The sequence below is a fragment of the Balaenoptera ricei genome, chromosome 2 (genome assembly GCF_028023285.1).
Source record: "Balaenoptera ricei isolate mBalRic1 chromosome 2, mBalRic1.hap2, whole genome shotgun sequence".
In the NCBI taxonomy this organism is placed as follows: Eukaryota; Metazoa; Chordata; class Mammalia; order Artiodactyla; family Balaenopteridae; genus Balaenoptera; species Balaenoptera ricei.
The window spans coordinates 2,625,763-2,642,398 of NC_082640.1; the positions used below are offsets into that span (position 1 = coordinate 2,625,763).

General features: G+C 44.0%; 1 protein-coding gene across 6 annotated transcripts in view; it reads left to right on the forward strand.

Moving 5' to 3' along the window:
* SVIL (supervillin) overlaps positions 1 to 16,636 on the forward strand; it is a 241,499-nt gene that overhangs the window by 61,099 nt on the left and 163,764 nt on the right. For 4 of the 6 annotated variants that reach the window (XM_059909447.1, XM_059909454.1, XM_059909438.1 and 1 more), the window contains exon 3: positions 3,854 to 3,955. The gene's annotated coding sequence lies outside the window, so the exon portion shown is untranslated. Of the gene's footprint in view, positions 1 to 1,064; positions 1,153 to 3,853; positions 3,956 to 14,676; positions 14,777 to 16,636 lie in introns of all 6 variants that reach the window. The other 2 variants (XM_059909480.1, XM_059909472.1) reach the window with 2 other exon arrangements.

Below are 16,636 nucleotides of genomic sequence, written 5' to 3' on the forward strand. Positions count from 1 at the left end.
GATGGTTTATCACAGGATACTGGATATAGTTCCCTGTGCTATACAGTAGGACCTTGTTGTTTATCCATTCTATATATAATAGTTTGCATCTGCTAACCTCAAACTCCCAGCCCTTCCCTCCCCTTTGGCAACCACAAGTATGTTCTCTATGTCTATGAGTCTGTTTGTATTTCGTAGATAAGTTCATTTGTGTCATATTTTAGATTCCCCATATAAGTGATATCATATGGTATTTGTCTTTCTCTTTCTGACTTACTTCACTCAGTATGATAATCTCTAGGTCCATCCATGTTGCTGCAAATGGCATTATTTCATTCTTTTTTATGGCTGAGTAGTATTCCATTGTATATATGTACCACATCTGTTACTACACCACTTTCCATAAGGCATTTGGGCATTATTTCATTCTTTTTTATGGCTGAGTAGTATTCCATTGTATATATGTACCACATCTGTTACTACACCACTTTCCATAAGGCATTTGAGCATCCATGGATTTTGATATCCAAGGGGGTCAGAACCAATCCCTTTCAGATACGAAGGGCCGACTAACATGTGACTACAACTCACCGAAATGTCCCTTCCCTGTGGACACCTCCACTGCACCTCCTGTCAGACCTGTCTTTTGAAACGTTAAGATAAAAGCCTGTCTTTCTCTGCCGTAATCTCCCCTCCAGATGCAATTGGTCTAGAGTTAGTGACAGAGTCCTGTCAGAGTTTTTGCGTAGAGATAATCATCTGAAAGTCCAGTGAAAGTTTATTTTTGACCAGGAAGACATGCTTTAGAAGGATGGAGAGAGCCCTGGAGAGACTGGACAAGCCCACTGGGCCTGTCCTTGAGCTGGGCGCCTCTTCCTGCTGCACTAAAACCGTATCGATTCTTCCAGTGCCCCGTTCTCCTCTGGAATCTTCTCCGCTTTTATACAGGTTTGACTAGTTTAATTAAACTTCAACCTGTCACTTAGTTTGGACCCTTGCCTCACTGTGGGCTTGCTCTTTTGGTTTTTTTTCCCCAAGTTATCATGGGTGCACTGAAGCCGATATATTGTTTTGTTTTCCTGCAGATGCTGTATTCTGAAGTTTTATTATCTAGTGACCAAGGTTTCCCTTTGTCTTTAGACAAACCAGATTCCAAGAATGAAAGTGTTTCAGGTACGGGGCTTTCCAACTCCTTCTTGGTCCGTGGGCTCATGATCTCCGCTGGAGCTTTTCTTCTTTCTCGCCCCCTGGTAGTAGAGCCCCAAGGGGATCCCTCTGTACATGCGAGGTTGAGACCCCCAGCTCTAGAGGGTACCAGGGGCTGTATATCAAGGACACAGGGATGCTCTGTGAAGAGAAAGAGAGACGAGTATGTCCTCTCCTGCCCTTGTCTCTTGGCTTCTTTTGGTTTTCTTGGCCTTTTTTCTTCTTGAAATAAGTTCATTTTCCCTTCCTTTGCAGCCAGTGTGGAAAGAGGGTCTCCTTCCTAAAGCAGGCACTTCCTCCCCAGTTTAGTACCCGCAAGAGGCTCAGGAGAAAGACAGGCTAACATTGCTCTAGCCCAGTTCCCAAGGCTCCGGGGCTTTTTAATAATAAGCAGATTTTTGGGGGAGGAAGGAAGGCAAATAAATTTTTTTGGCACAAAAAAACAGTCTCCTTAAATCCAATAGTCGGTCTGTGTTAACCACAACCGTCTTTGTGGCTTCAAGTCATGAGTTCACGGCTGTCTGAAGTTCACCGAGCGGCGGTAACAATGTTTTTTTGCTTTGTGGGAACTTCAAATGGTCGACTGCCCTCCACCCCCTCATCCGCCTCCTCCCCACAGGCTCACTTCCTTGTAAATTGCCTCTGCCTGGGCTTCTGGAGATGAACCCCGTTCTCTCTACAGGAGGTAAAAGAGGCTCTGATAGCACGCCTCCCATATGCTTCCAAAACCTGGCTACTGACCCCAGCTCTGACCTTTAGGATGCTGGCGCGTTGCTGGCTGCTTCCCAGCTCAGGGCCTCTTGTACTTGAGTGAACTCTTTCCTAGGACGATGTTTTCCAAAGGTGATAGAAGCCAGTACTGCCTAGACATCGGGAAGAGAGACGAAGAGGTGCCTCATTAGCCCCTAAAACAAAGACTTCCCAAAGCCCCTCTGTGTTAACCGCTAACCAACTAACCATTAACTGACTAACAGACCTAGGGCTTCCCTCTCTCGTCCGGGATCTCAGGCTGGAGCCTTGCTCACGTGTGGGGCCTCTCTCCCAGGCTGAGTCATTGCAGTGCCACACAGGCGGCCGGCCGTTTGAGGGTGAGGAATGAGTGTACTTCCAGGGAAGTCATGCTGTGTGCAAATTACTCACAGTTAGGGAAATCACACAGGGAAGTGCATCCTTCCCTCTGTCCCTCTCTGTCGTACTTCCAGCACGGGTGCGGTTTTCCCTCTTTTCCCCAGCCTTTGAGGGAAATGAATGCTGAAGATTTTCTCTGCCTGGAATTAATGGCGCAGACCAGGTTCTAGCCCAGCCCCTCACTCCTGACGCCCTAGACGGGTTACTGTGGTCTCGACTTCTTTGCCCAGCCTCTCTCTTTTTCTAAGGACCTGGGCCTTTGTCACCTCCCTCTCGTTGTACACATCCAACTCCTCGATGAGTTCCAACCTACCCTCCTCTGTCTTTTCGAGTCTTCCTTTGTTACAAGGCTTCTTTCCCAAAGCCCCTTGTTTGGGTCTGATGTAAATTTGTGTCGTAGAAAGAACTCATATTTACTCAAGATAGCTCAGCTTTTAGACCAAATGTCAAATTTCATCACCAGAGAAAAATCAGAGCTTTGGAGAACGATCACATAGAAATGATTTTATTCACTGAGTTTGAGATGAAGGAAAGAATGTGTTTGTTTGTTTGTTTGTTTTTGCTTTTCTTTTTTTAAAATTCTATTTATTATTTTATTGAAGTATAGTTGATTTACAACGTTGTGTTAGTTTCAGGTGTACAGCAAAGTGATTCACTTTATATATATAAACTGAATTTATATATATAAATATATATAATTTATATAAATATATATAACACACACACATATATATATATTCTTTTTCAAATTCTTTTCCCTTATAGGTTATTACAAGATATTGAGTGTAGTTCCCTGTGCTATACAGTAGGTCTGTGTTGGTTATCTATTTTACATGTACTAGCGTGTATATGTTAATTCCAAATTCCCAATTTATTGGGAACATTCCCTCTCCCTCTTTCCCCTTTGGTAACCATAAGTTTGTTTTCTATGTCTGTGAGTCTTCTGCTTTGTAAATAAGTTAGTTTGTATCATTTTTTAGGATTACACATGTAAGTAAGTTACATCACATGATATTTGTCTTTCTCTGGTTTACTTCACTTAATATGATAATCTCTAGGTCCATCCATGTTGCTGCAAATGGCATTATTTCATTCTCGTTTATGGCTGAGTAGTATTCCATTGTATATATGTACCACATCTTCTTTATCCATTCATCTGTTGATGGGCATTTAGGTTACTTCCATGTCCTGGCTATTGTAAATAGTGCTGCTTTGAACATTGGGGTGCATGTATCTTTTCGAATTAGAGTTTTCTCTGGATATGTGCCCAGGAGTGGGATCGCTGGATCATATGATAACTCTATAAAAAATGTATTTTTAATTGAGTATTTTTTATAAGAGGTTTAAAAAGATATTCTAACCACTGCCTGTAATTTGTGGTCACCAATGTAAGATGATTAATTGAAAGGGAAAAAGCTCTTTAGAAGCAGATGAATCACAGCCACGTATCTTGCCTTGCTCATACATGTGGCTGTCTTATATTGTTTGCTGTTTTCTTTCTCAGATTTCCGAGTAGAAATTTTTCTTTCTTCTTTTTCAGGAAGAGTTGGAGTAGATGAGCTAGAAGACTGGGAGAGCTGAGACAGGGAGAGTTTTGAAGTCCTTCTCTATCAGAAGCCATGATTTAAACATCAGCATTACGGTAAGTATTTAGAAAAAAATGTAACTGTTCTGTGGTTGACACATCATTGGTTTTGGCTGCAATTCTGAGAACAGGTTAAAGGACATTGTGAAGGATGAATTTGTTTAAATCACTTTCAACAAACCAGAGGTCTGAGAAAATTAAAGGTTCCTCAGTGATAAGTTATGGGACCACCAGCATCCAGAGGGGAGAGCCATCTGACAAGTTGGAAAAATCTTTCTATCTCCTTAGTAGCCACGTGTTCCAATGTGTGAAAGCAAAGCAAAGCTTAATACACTGGGGTTTTCTTTTTGAACTGAACTGTGGTCATGACAGAGCTTTCAGGGACTCCAAGTTAGACTTTTTAGAGGAGGGCAGAGCCAGGCACGGAAGGGAACAGAAACACCTTTCTAGGGACCGTGCTATCTGCCCTGCCACTCTGGGGCAGGGTTTCTCAAAGTGTGTTCCATGGAACACACTTCTCTAGACTGTTAATGCAGTGGAGGCAGGGCTATGAAGATGGGTCTGTGCTCCAGTGAGTTTGAGAAACGTTAAAGTTAACCTTCCTTCCTGAAGGGTCTCAGAAGTGGATGAGCCTCGTGACTCTCCATGGACGTGTGTAGTTGGCAGGGCTCACCAGAGTCCTGTGGAACTCTTCTTAGAGGGCATCCTAAGTCCGGTGTTCATTAAGTATTTATTAACACCTGCCCCGCTCGTGTTAGATGTTAAAAGTACAGCGATAAAGAGATGGATGCTTGTGTCTAGATAGAAAATATGGTAAGAAGCAAGTGAGAGCAATTATTGATAGGCACGACAGCCAGAGGTTTAAGAGAATGGTCTCAGGAGTGATGGGCCCTGAGTTTGAATCCTGAGTCTGCCACTTATAAACTGCATGACTTTGAACAAGACACTTAACCTCTCGTTCAATTTCAACATCTGTGAAATTGTGTCAATAGCATCTACCTAGTAAGGTTGTTGTGAGTATTAAAATGATGCATTCACGCTGGCAAATACTAAACCTTATGCAAATGTGAGCAAATCTGTACTTAGAACAATAATGACTGAGTGCGTTGAAGGCGTGTGAGGGCTGACTCGGGAGGAGATAGCGGTGGATGGGAACTTTGAATAGGGCGGTCCAGCACTGCCCTGAAGTACAGACCTGGAAAGATGAGCGATACTGAGCTGTGGAGATGGTATAGGGAGAGAATACAGAGGCAAACACAGTTGCACACGGGTATGTCTCATGCAGAGAAATTTGGAAATTTGTTATGCAAACAAATTTGGAATTTGAGAAATTCCAATACCTCTTTAAGATAAAAAAACAAAAAAACTAGGGACTTCCCTAGTGGTCCAGTGGCTAAGACTCTGCGCTCCCAATGCAGGGGGACTGGGTTCGATCCCTGGTCAGGGAACTAGATCCCACATGGCACAACTAAAGATCCTGCATGCTGCAACTAAGACCCAGCACAGCCAAAATAAATAAATAAGTAAATAAATAAATGAAACAACAACAAACTAGGAATCGAAGGAAACATCTTCAGCCTAAAAAGAGCACCTATGAAAACCCCACAGCTAACATCATACTTAATTGTGGACCGAAAGCTTTCCCCCTAAGATGAGGATCAAGACGAGGATGCCCGCCCTCATTACCTCTACTCAGTATTCTCCTGGGAGGTCTAGCCAGGGCAGTTAGTGAAGAATACGAAAGGCTTCTGGATTGGAGAGAACGAAGTGAAACTGTCTCTGCTTGCAGGTGACATGATCTCGGGTATGGAAAACCCTAAGGAATCCACTAAACTGTTAGGACTAATAGACACATTCAGAAAGGTTGCAGGATACAAGATCAATATACAAAAATCAACTGTAATGCTGTACACTTAGAACAAACAATCTGAAATGAAATTAAGAAAATAATTCCTTTTACAATAGCATGAAAAAGAATGAAACACAAGCATACCTCGGAGATATTGCAGGTTTGGTTCCAGACCCCCGCAGTAAAGTGAGTATCACGATAAAGCGAGTCACACAAATATTTTGGGTTCCCGGTGCGTATACAAGTTATGTTTACACTGTCTGTAGTCTATTAAGTATGCAGTGGCATCAGGTCTAAAGGAACAATGTACATGCCTTAATTAAAAAATGCTTTACTGCTAAAAAGTACCATCATCTGAGCCTTCAGCAAGTCATAATCTTTTCTCAATAGTAACATTAAAGATCACTGATCACAGATCACAATAACAAATGGAACAATGAAAAAGTTTGAAATATTGTGAGAATTACAAAATGTGACACAGAGACACAAAGTGAGCAAATGCTGTTGGAAAAATGGTGACAGTAGACTTGCTCAACGCAGGGTTGCCAACAAACCTTCACTTTGTATGAAAGGCAATATCTGCAAAGTGCAATAAAGTGAAGCACAGTAAAACAAGGTGTGCCTGTACTTAGGAATAAATGTAGTTAAATAAGTATAAAACATGCTCTTAAAACTGTAAAATGTTGAACAAAATTAAAGAAAATGCCAAATAAATGGAAGAACATCCCATGTTCACGAATCAGAAAACTTACTATCATTAAAATGGCAATACTCCCTAAATTGATCTATAGATTCAATGCAGTCTCTCTCCAAATCTCAGATGGATTCCTTGTAGAAATCGACAAACTGACCCTAAAATTCATATAGAAATTTAAGGGAGCCAGAATACCCAGAACAATCTTAAAAAAGAGCAGACTTGGAAGACTCACCCTTCCTGATTTCAAAACTTAATACAGTAATTAAGACAGTGGTTCTGGCATAAGGATAGACATATAGATTTTTGGAATAGAATTGATAGACCAGAAATAAACTCCTACATTTATGGTAATTGATTTTTGACAAACGTGCCAAGACAATTCACTGGCAAATAGTCTCTTCAACAAATGTTCTAGGACAACTGGATATCAACATGCAAAAGAATGAAGTTGGACCCCACCTTACACTATATACAAAAATTAACTCAAAATGGATCAAAGGCTTAAATATAAGAGCTAAAACTGTAACACTCTTAGAAGACAACGTGGGTGTTCATCTTCATGACCTTGGGTTTGTGCAGTGATTTTTCAAGGTATAACACCAAAAGTACAAGTGACAACAGAAAAATAAATTGGACTTCAACAAAATTAAAAAATTTTGTGGGGCTTCCCTGGTGGCGCAGTGGTTGAGAATCTGCCTGCCAATGCAGGGGACACGGGTTCGAGCCCTGGTCTGGGAAGATCCCACATGCCGTGGAGCAGCTAGGCCTGTGAGCCACAATTACTGAGCCTGCGCGTCTGGAGCCTGTGCTCCGCAACAAGAGAGGCCGCGATGGTGAGAGGCCTGCGCACCGCGATGAAGAGCGGCCCCCGCTTGCCGCAACTGGAGAAAGCCCTCGCACAGAAACGAAGACCCAACACAGCCAAAAATAAATAAATAAATATAAATTTAAAAAAATTAAAAAAAAATTGCGTATTAAAAGACACCAATAAGAGAGTGAAAAGACAACCTACAGAATGAGAAAAAATATTTGCAAATCATGTATTCTAGACTTGTATCTAGAATATATAAGACCTCTGACAACTCAATAAGAAAAAGATAACCTCGGGCTTCCCTGGTGGCACGGTGGTTAAGAATCCGCCTGCCAGCGCAGGGGACACGGGTTCAAGCCCTGGTCCAGGAAGATCCCACATGCCACAGAGCAACTAAGCCCGTGCGCCACAACTACTGAGCCTGCACTCTAGAGCCCGCGAGCCACAACTACTGAGCCCGCGAGCCACAACTGAGCCTGCTTGCCTAGAGCCCGTGCTCCACAACAAGAGAAGCCACCGCAATAAGAAGCCCACACACTGCAACAAGAGTAGCCCCCTCTCGCCACAACTAGAGAAAGCCCACGCGCAGCAATGAAGACCCAACGCAGCCAAAAATAAACTAAATAAAAAATAAATGAATTTATTAAAAAAAAAATTAAAAATAACCTAATTCAAAAATAGGTAAAGATCTGAAATAGGCAAAGAAGATATGTAAATGGCCAATAAGCACATTAGAAGATTTTCAACATCACCAGCCATCATGGAAATGCAAATCGAACCCACAGTGAGATAGCACTTCATAACCCTCTATGAAAGATGGATAGTAACAAGTGTTGGTGAGGATATGGAGAAATTCGAACTCTCGTACACGGCTGGTAGGAATGCAGACTCTTTCCCAAGCAGCTGCTTTGGAAAACAGTCGGGCAGTTCCTAACATAGTTAAACATAGAGTTTACCTTATGACCTGGCATATCCACTCCTAGGTGTACACCCAAGAGAAATGAAAACATTTTTCTATATAAAAACTTTTCATAGCAGTTTTATTTTTTTTCATTTTATTGAAGTCTAGTTGATTAACAATGTTGTGTTAATTTCTGCTATAAAGAAAGGTGATTCGGTTATACCTATATATATTCTTTTTCATATTCTTTTCCAGGATGGTTTGTCACAGAATATTGAATATAGTTCCCTGTGCTGTACAGTAGGACCTTGTTGTTTATCCATCCTATATATAATAGTTTGCATCTCCTAGCAGTATTATTCACAATTGCCAAAGAATAGAAACAACCCGAATGTCTATTAACTGGTGAACAAATAAAACATTGTATATTCATATGATAGGATGTTATTTGATTATAAAGAGGAATGGAATAGTGATACATCCTACAGCATAGGTGAATATTGGAAATATGCTCGCTGAAAGAAGCCAGACACAAATGACCATGTGTTGTATGATTCCATTTATATGAAATTTCCAGAACAGGCAAATCTACAGAGACATAAAGTAGATTAATGTTTGCCTAGGACTGGATTGTTTAAGGGGAAATTGAGAATGACTGCTGATGGGTGTGTGGTTTCCTTTGGGGGTGATGAAAATGTCTAAAACTGATTTGATAATGGTCGTACAGCTCCATGGATATACTACAAGCCATTGACGTGTACACTTTAAATTGGTGAGTTGCATGGCGTATGAATTATATATCAATAAAGCTGTTGTATATCATAAGAGAAAGGGATGTGTCTTGGAGGTACGGCTGTCAGCACTCGGTGATGGATGAGATTCGGGGAGTGAGGACAAGGGGGGCAGGAGGCATGACTCCCAAATTCTGGCAACTTCTGAGGAGAGGAAAGACTGGGGGAGGAGGGATTTCTTGGTTTCATTTTTCTTTTCTGTTCTTTCTTTATTTGTTCTTTAATGAGGAGGGCCAGCTTTGAGAATTGAGAGTTCTGTCGTGGACATATTAAGTTTGAGGTACCTGTTGAACATCCAAACAGAGGTGTTCAGTCAACAGTTGAATGTGAGGCTGGAACTCCGAGGAGCGGTTCTGACTGGAGACAGAATGTAGGTAGTAGATTGATCCATGGAGAGGATAACAGAGAGAGGAGAGAGAGAGATTGTTAATGAGGCTCGGGGGGGGGTGGGGTGGACGACAGGCAGCCGGGCAGGAAGGGGGAGAGTGCGGGGTCCCCGAGCTCGGGTGGCCTTGATGAGGGTAGCTCGGTAGTGGGAACCCCAGGCCAGAGTGGATTGAGGAGGGCTATGCATAAGAGCAGTACAGGCAGTGAGGCAAGTGTTTCTAGTGAGGCCGATGCTCATAGCAGCACTATTTACAACAGCCAGGACATGGAAACAACCTAAGTGTCCATCGACAGATGAATCGGTAAAGGCGATGTGGTACATACATGCAATGGAATATTACTCAGCCATAAAAAAGAATGAAGTGGGCTTCCCTGGTGGCGCAGTAGTTAAGAATCCTCCTGCGGGGCTTCCCTGGTGGCGCAGTGGTTGAGAGTCTGCCTGCCAGTGCAGGGGACACGGGTTCGAGCCCTGGTCTGGGAGGATCCCACATGCTGCGGAGCAACTGGGCCCGTGAGCCACAACTACTGAGCCTGTGCGACTGGAGCCTGTGCTCCACAACAAGAGAGCCCACGATAGTGAGATGTCCGCGCACTGCGATGAAGAGTGGCCCCCACTTGCCGCAACTAGAGAAAGCCCTCGCGCAGAAACGAGGACCCAACACAGCCAAAAATAAATAAATAAATAAATAAAAATTTAAAGTGTTTCAGCAAAATATGAGACAAAAACAAATACAGCAAAATTAAATGTGTTCAATATAGACAATGGTGTATGGGTGATCACTTTAAAAAAAAAAAAAAAAGAATGAAGTAATGCCATTTGCAGCAACATGGATGGACCTAGAGATTATCATACTAAGTGAAGTAAGTAATACAGAGAAAGACAAATATAATATGATATCGTTTATATGTGGAACCTTTAAAAATGATACAAAGGAACTTAGTTACAAAACAGAAACAGACTCACAGACATGGAATACAAACTTGTGGGCTTCCCTGATGGCGCAGTGGTTAAGAATCCGCCTGCCAATGCAGGGGACACGGGTTCGAGCCCTGGTCTGGGAAGATCCCACATGCCATGGAACAACTAAGCCTGTGCACCACAACTACTGAACCTGCGCTCTAGAGCCCGCAAGCCACAACTACTGAAGCCCATATGCCACAACTACTGAAGCCCGCGTGCCTAGAGCCCGTGCTCCGCAACTAGAGAAGCCACTGCAATGAGAAGCCCGCGCAACGCAATGAAGAGTAGCCCCCGCTCGACACAGCTAGAGAAAGCCTGTGCGCAGCAATGAAGACCCAAAGTGGCCATAAATTAATTAGTTAATTAATTAATTAATTAATTAAAACAAACTTATGATTACCAAAGGGGAAAGGTGGAGGGAAGGGATAAATTAGGAGTTTGGGATTAACATATACACACTACTATATATAAAATAGATTACCAACAAGGACCTACTGTGTAGCACAGGAAACTATATTCAATATCTTGTAACAACCTATAATGGAAAAGAATCTGAAAAAGAATACAAATATTTATATATAAAACACTGAATCACTTGGCTATACACCAAAAACTAACACAACATTGTAAACCAACTATACTTCAATAAAAAGTTTTTAAAATTAAAGATAAATAAATAAAATCTTCATTTGAAATCAGATTAAGGAGAAAAGACATTCCACAGGCTTTTAATGTTATTTATTTATTTATTTATGGCTGTGTTGGGTCTTCGCTTCTGTGTGACGGCTTTCTCTAATTGCGGCAAGTGGGGGCCACTCTTCATAGCGGTGCGCGGGCCTCTCACTATCGCGGCCTCTCGTTGCGGAGCACAAGCTCCAGACACACAGGCTCAGTAATTGTGGCTCACGGGCCCAGCTGCTCCGCGGCACGTGGGATCTTCCCAGACCAGGGCTCGAACCTGTGTCCCCTGCATTGGCAGGCAGATTCTCAACCACTGCTCCACCAGGGAAGCCCTCCACAGGCTTTTAGATGCGGTGCAGGTCTCTCTAAAGCGAAGTCCTGCCTGTACCTACATCACTGCCTTGCATCTCTTCAGACATCAGTGGATCCCAGCACTGGGGCCCCGAGACGACAGCGGGTCCTTGAAGCGAGGTGGAGGGAACAGGGGTGACTTTCTCAAAAGGCACACATACAAACGCTCAAGGTGGATGCATTTCATAAGCCTCGAAGGTGCGATGACTGTGGGTCTTACCATTTGTATCAGTGCATTCTTTCCCCCATGCTTCTTTATTCATTTAGATTGTGTGAAAATGGCTCTTTAAGACACATGGTCCTTCAAGTAACAACCTTCTGTTGAGAACTTGGACTGCTCCTTAGGCTATAAAGTGCATTGGATGTTTTGGGTAAACATCATGAGAGCATGATTAAAGACTGCACATTTTGGATGAGTCCAAGTGGTGTTTGTTTTCTCTTTTACAAGGGGTGTGTGTGTGTGTGCACACACGCATGTGTGCGTGCCTACACACTTGAGTGAGTCAGATTTTTAAAGTTGTATCTGACTGTTCTCAGCTCACATTTCTGCCTTTTCTTATGTGGAATGTAAGTGGGCTATCGTAAAACCTTATTTTTAAAACTCAGTGTGTTCTAACTGGCTTGGCATGATGTTAGAAAACATCCTGATTTTTCAAGCCCTGCTTAGAGCCTTCTTGTAAAGATTTTTTTTTTCTTGTATATGTGGTTTGAAAAATTATTTTTGTGTGTTTATTGTTGTTTGGTTGTGTTTCCTTGTACATGTAGGGAGCATGTGTTTGGAGATTTTGAGGGAAGAATTTTTCTGTATTACTTTCATGAAAACATTCTTATTCTGAAAGAAGCATCTTTGTTCTAGAGCACAGATCCACAAGGTTTTTAATTTATTATTATGAGAAAATGCTATTAGAAGTGTATCCTACTTGAGGAAATTACAGACTTCAAAGAAACTCTGACTTCAGAATCTGCTTTTTTCAGCTGTCCTCTGCCCTAGGTTTAGAGATTTTTACTAACTTCTGGCAACTTCCAATCATGGGAGAATTAGAGTCTGGTTATCTGGGAGGAATCATTTGAACATTAACCCGTCGTTTTGCCTATAAGGCCGTGCTAAAGGGCACTTTTGATATCTTGATCTTAAAAGAGCAAGAGAAGGTGGTCGAAAGGGAAAGGTATCATGTGCTCTGCTCACGTCGGCCCCTTGAGAGAAGCCTGCCTCTGTCTCTCATCATGATCCGGTCGCAAGGTTAGTTTACATTATCTGCTAATCGTTTTCAGAGACTTGGGCTGTATTTAGCAGGTGCTACTGACAGCATTTCAGATCCTTCCATGGTGGAAAACTGATTCAATTTTCTCTGCTCCAGGGTGGGTCTGTGCATATTACTTTGTTTCTCAAAATCATTTTGTTTGCCTTGGGCTGCAGCCAGGCCTCTCATGTGGGTGCTGTGCGCTGTGCCACAAACCTCAGGCCCCAGAGCCTGAACTTTGCTTTGTCTGTCAGATCGAGGGGAGTGTGTATGAAGCAGGCGTATGGCCTTTGGGAGACTCCAGGGGGCAAAAAAAGAGTGATGTTCATGAGCCTGTATTAGACAGAGCCTTTGGGCAGATTCCTTTGAGATGTGGGAATCTAGGTGACAGGAAGAGAGAAGAGAAGTGGACGAGTAAGAGACTTCTGGGCGTTCTGAAATAACTCCGTTTGGCTGCACTTAGAAGCCTGGAGAGCATTTCATGGGCCGGTGGGAGCCCCATGCTGTTTTGTTGGTGCGTGTGTGTGGGGGTCTGTGCTTTTGGATGTTGATAATGTACTTAGGGCGTTTCAACTAACAATGCCACTAGTTTCACCATTTAAGTAAAAACTAGGGTTTGTTTTTTTTTTTTTTTAAACTGCTATCCTACTACCAAAACCCTAGTACTGTTTGGCTGTCTAACTAGGAAAAACAAACAAGCCCTTAAAAATCCTCAAGGAATCTTTCTTTGTGATCTTTTATTCAAACCAATTGAAGATGGAGGTCTTATTTAAAATAAAATTTACCATCGAACAGGAAACAGTAACCGTGGAAGAATATAAATACACCTTTGGACTTCTCTGTTCCTTACCTGCTCCCAAACACACACACACACACACACACACACACACACAAACACAAACATACACAGAGACACACACACACACACACACACCATACTTATATTTTGATAAAAAATAGGTAGCAAATGTCTTGAAGGGCAAACAGAAGGTACAGCGCAATCAAGTAAGAGGTTGAATCGAAATTGGAACAAGTCTTGACTTTTCATTTCACTTTCGTTTGGATACTTTTACTAACTCTCTGTGCTGGGTTTAAGGCTTTTCAAACATTCTTTGGCCCTGAGAGGGAGTTGTATAACCATAAAACTGGAGAATCCTGGCCCTAGAATAAATGTTCCTTTAAAAACCCCAAGGACAGAAAATTGAACACAGCTGTGCAAGAGAAAAAGTGGAGGGAAAAAAGCGCCAAGCTGAGTGATGGTTCAGGGCTGTGGGCGCCCTGACCAAGTTTCCCAGTGCGCCTGGGGCTATGGTTTCTTGATGGGGGCTGAGGAGCTTCAGTGTTCTTTTTGCAAGTTTCAGGAAAAGGTCAAGACCTTCCTTCAGAGCGGTAGGTTTCTGTGATGTGGTGAAGAGCACATCCTGGTTGGTGGCGGTATCTTTTCCTAAGCATATTCTTTTGTTTTCCCTGGAGAGGATTGGAGTTTCTGGTCACTTTCTGAGACGCCATTATTCCGCAAGCCTCCCAGTTCCTACTTAAAAGTAAACCTCAGAGCTTAAGCGTGTGACACCAGAGTCAGAAGAGAGACAAGGTTTTTGAGCCCCAGATTCTCTCACTCCTCTGGCCGCACAGTCAGAGTTTTCCAAAGAATCAAGAGCTTTGCAGCGTGGTCCTGAGAACATGGCCCTTTGTTCCTCGATGCTCCCTTGGGGTGAAAGCCGTGAGGTTGCCTGTCTGGTGTTTGCCGCTGGGTCCCACTGTTTGGTAGGTAGCCCACAGGGAGCCGTCGCCGTGGACCCCAGCCTCTGTGCAACCTGGGATTAATCACTTAGCTCTTTGTCAGACCGTGTAATGATGGTTCATACTTCTTCCTCTACAAGATTAGATGACTGTAATTTCCATATCCTGGACTGCCCACTAGGGATTTGAATTAATACTTGTCGGTATAGAAAGCAGGATCGTGTTTCTGGGGAGAAAGGCCTGAGCTTGCCCACTTGGCCAGCATCAGAAAACGTTTAGGGAGGGCCCTGTTAGGAGCCAGACTCTGGAAATCGATCCTGCCGTCCAGGTTCATCACGCAATTCGCTTCCCTCCCTGCGCTGGTCCAGGTGTCGTGGATTTGCATAAGCGATGCTGAAAGATCAGAATGCACCGGAGCTCGGCACTGCAATTAGTCCCTGTCTAACGAGGAAAATCTTCCCCAAAGAGGTATGTGGAAAGAAGGTAAACTAATTCAGGCTTGTGGGACGGTCTTCCCAAAGCCAGCGGGGATCGTGATCCCAGACTGGGGGCTGCAGAGAGAGTAATGGGGAAGGGGGTAAAGAAAAAAATTTTTTACTTTTAAAAAAAACTCTGTCTGGGTGCTCTCCCTGTAAAATAGGTATTATTCATTCCTTTCCTCCAGGGAACATTTATGGAACATTTACTATGTCTTAGGCACTGTTGCGGGCACTGGAAATTAACAACCGTCTACAAAACAGACAGAAATCTCTGTCCTCTTGGAATTCACGTTCTCAGGGCGCTGGGGTGGGAATGTAAGCGGAATCAAGCCGAGCCAAGGACTTAGGAGAACCTGGAAGGACTCCTAAATAAGTGTCGTCCTTTGAGGATGTATTTGCGGATGTATTTCCTCTCTTCACTCTTCACGATGCAGGGCACGCTCTCGGTCCCACTGATGAGGTTACCAGATGTTTCCAGTAGAGCCTCCGAAGGGAATTCCCCGTACATGCTAATAAGGAGTCCACGCTGCATAACAGGTCCAGCAGATAACTTCAGGGTCTTTGAAGGCGTCATCCGCTCTAGACTGAGTCTCTATTAGGGGGAGCTGAGGGGTGATCCTGTGTTTTTATTTCCTGCCCTGCTGTCTCCTTAGTGCTTCTCACTCCGGAAGGCCCGGCGTTCACACACTTTCTCTCTCCTTGGACCCCTTTCCATCATCCGTATTGCACTCTTCTTTTCTTTCTCTTAATTCTCTCCATTTTTCTTTGGTGACTGTGACACAGTGCTTGGCCTCAGAATCACAGAATCTCAGGTTTTTAGAACCAAATGGGACCATGGGAGTCAACCTAGAGCAGCAGTTTTTTGGCCTCTGGACTGAGACCAAGTTTTCACCTGGAGCCGTGAAATGAGAATTATCAGAAAATGAAGTCAGTGTTTCGGAGCCTAATCAACGGATTCCCCATATCTTTCCTTTCTTTTCTTGTCTTGAAACTTTTCAGCTTTTAGCATCCTCTGTCTGCCCCAGAGGTTCCTCCCCCTCCTGAGCGCAGCCCTCCACCCCCGTGCTGCGTGCGCCGTGGACGCCCCCTTCTCACCCCGTTCTCCCACGCTTACCTGTCCAGACGGTGCCCTCCTTCTCAGCTTTGTAGCCCCGGCCCCCCAAACAAGAGTCTCTGCCTCAGCCTCAGGGGAGGAAGTCACCCTGTGTGCTGCCAGGGAGCTGGCGTTCAGGATCCGCAGTGGGAGCCGCAGACACATTTGAAGCTACAGCGCGTAGTGGTTCGGTTTTAGAGAATTATCGGTACTGTGGTCCCACTTTATTACAGGATTATTAGGCTCTTGTGGGTTGGCCCAAGTGTGCAGCCATCACTTAGAATTGTGTTTCTGGCGGAAAAGAAGGAGAGAATGAGCGTGATAACGGAAGCCCATCGATGGGGAGGCTGCACGCGCTGTGCTCCCACCCAAGGCCGCGCGGGGTGTCGGCCTGTGTCGAGGCTGCGAGACGGTGTCTGCAGAGAAAGCGCCCCCGTCCTTCCCGTCCCCAGCGCACGTCTGAGGTCTGGAGTTTGCTCCTGGCTCTCCTTCGTGCATCTCGGCGCACAGAGAGGCACCTTTACACAGCGCCCCAGGGGGACCGCGGGAGCTTTGTGTTTTCACGCAGGAGTCAGGGCTGTCTGTCCCCTCTTGGTGTTTGGGGTCAGCCAAGGGAACCACTTTTGGCGCTAAGCTTTGTGATGTCAACCCCTCGTGGAAAGGATCAAGCGTCTGGGTCTGCTCCCGTGCCCGAGTGCCTCCCTCCACCGGCTGGAGCCCTCCAAGCCCGTGTTCCCACTTGAGAAGCCACCTCTG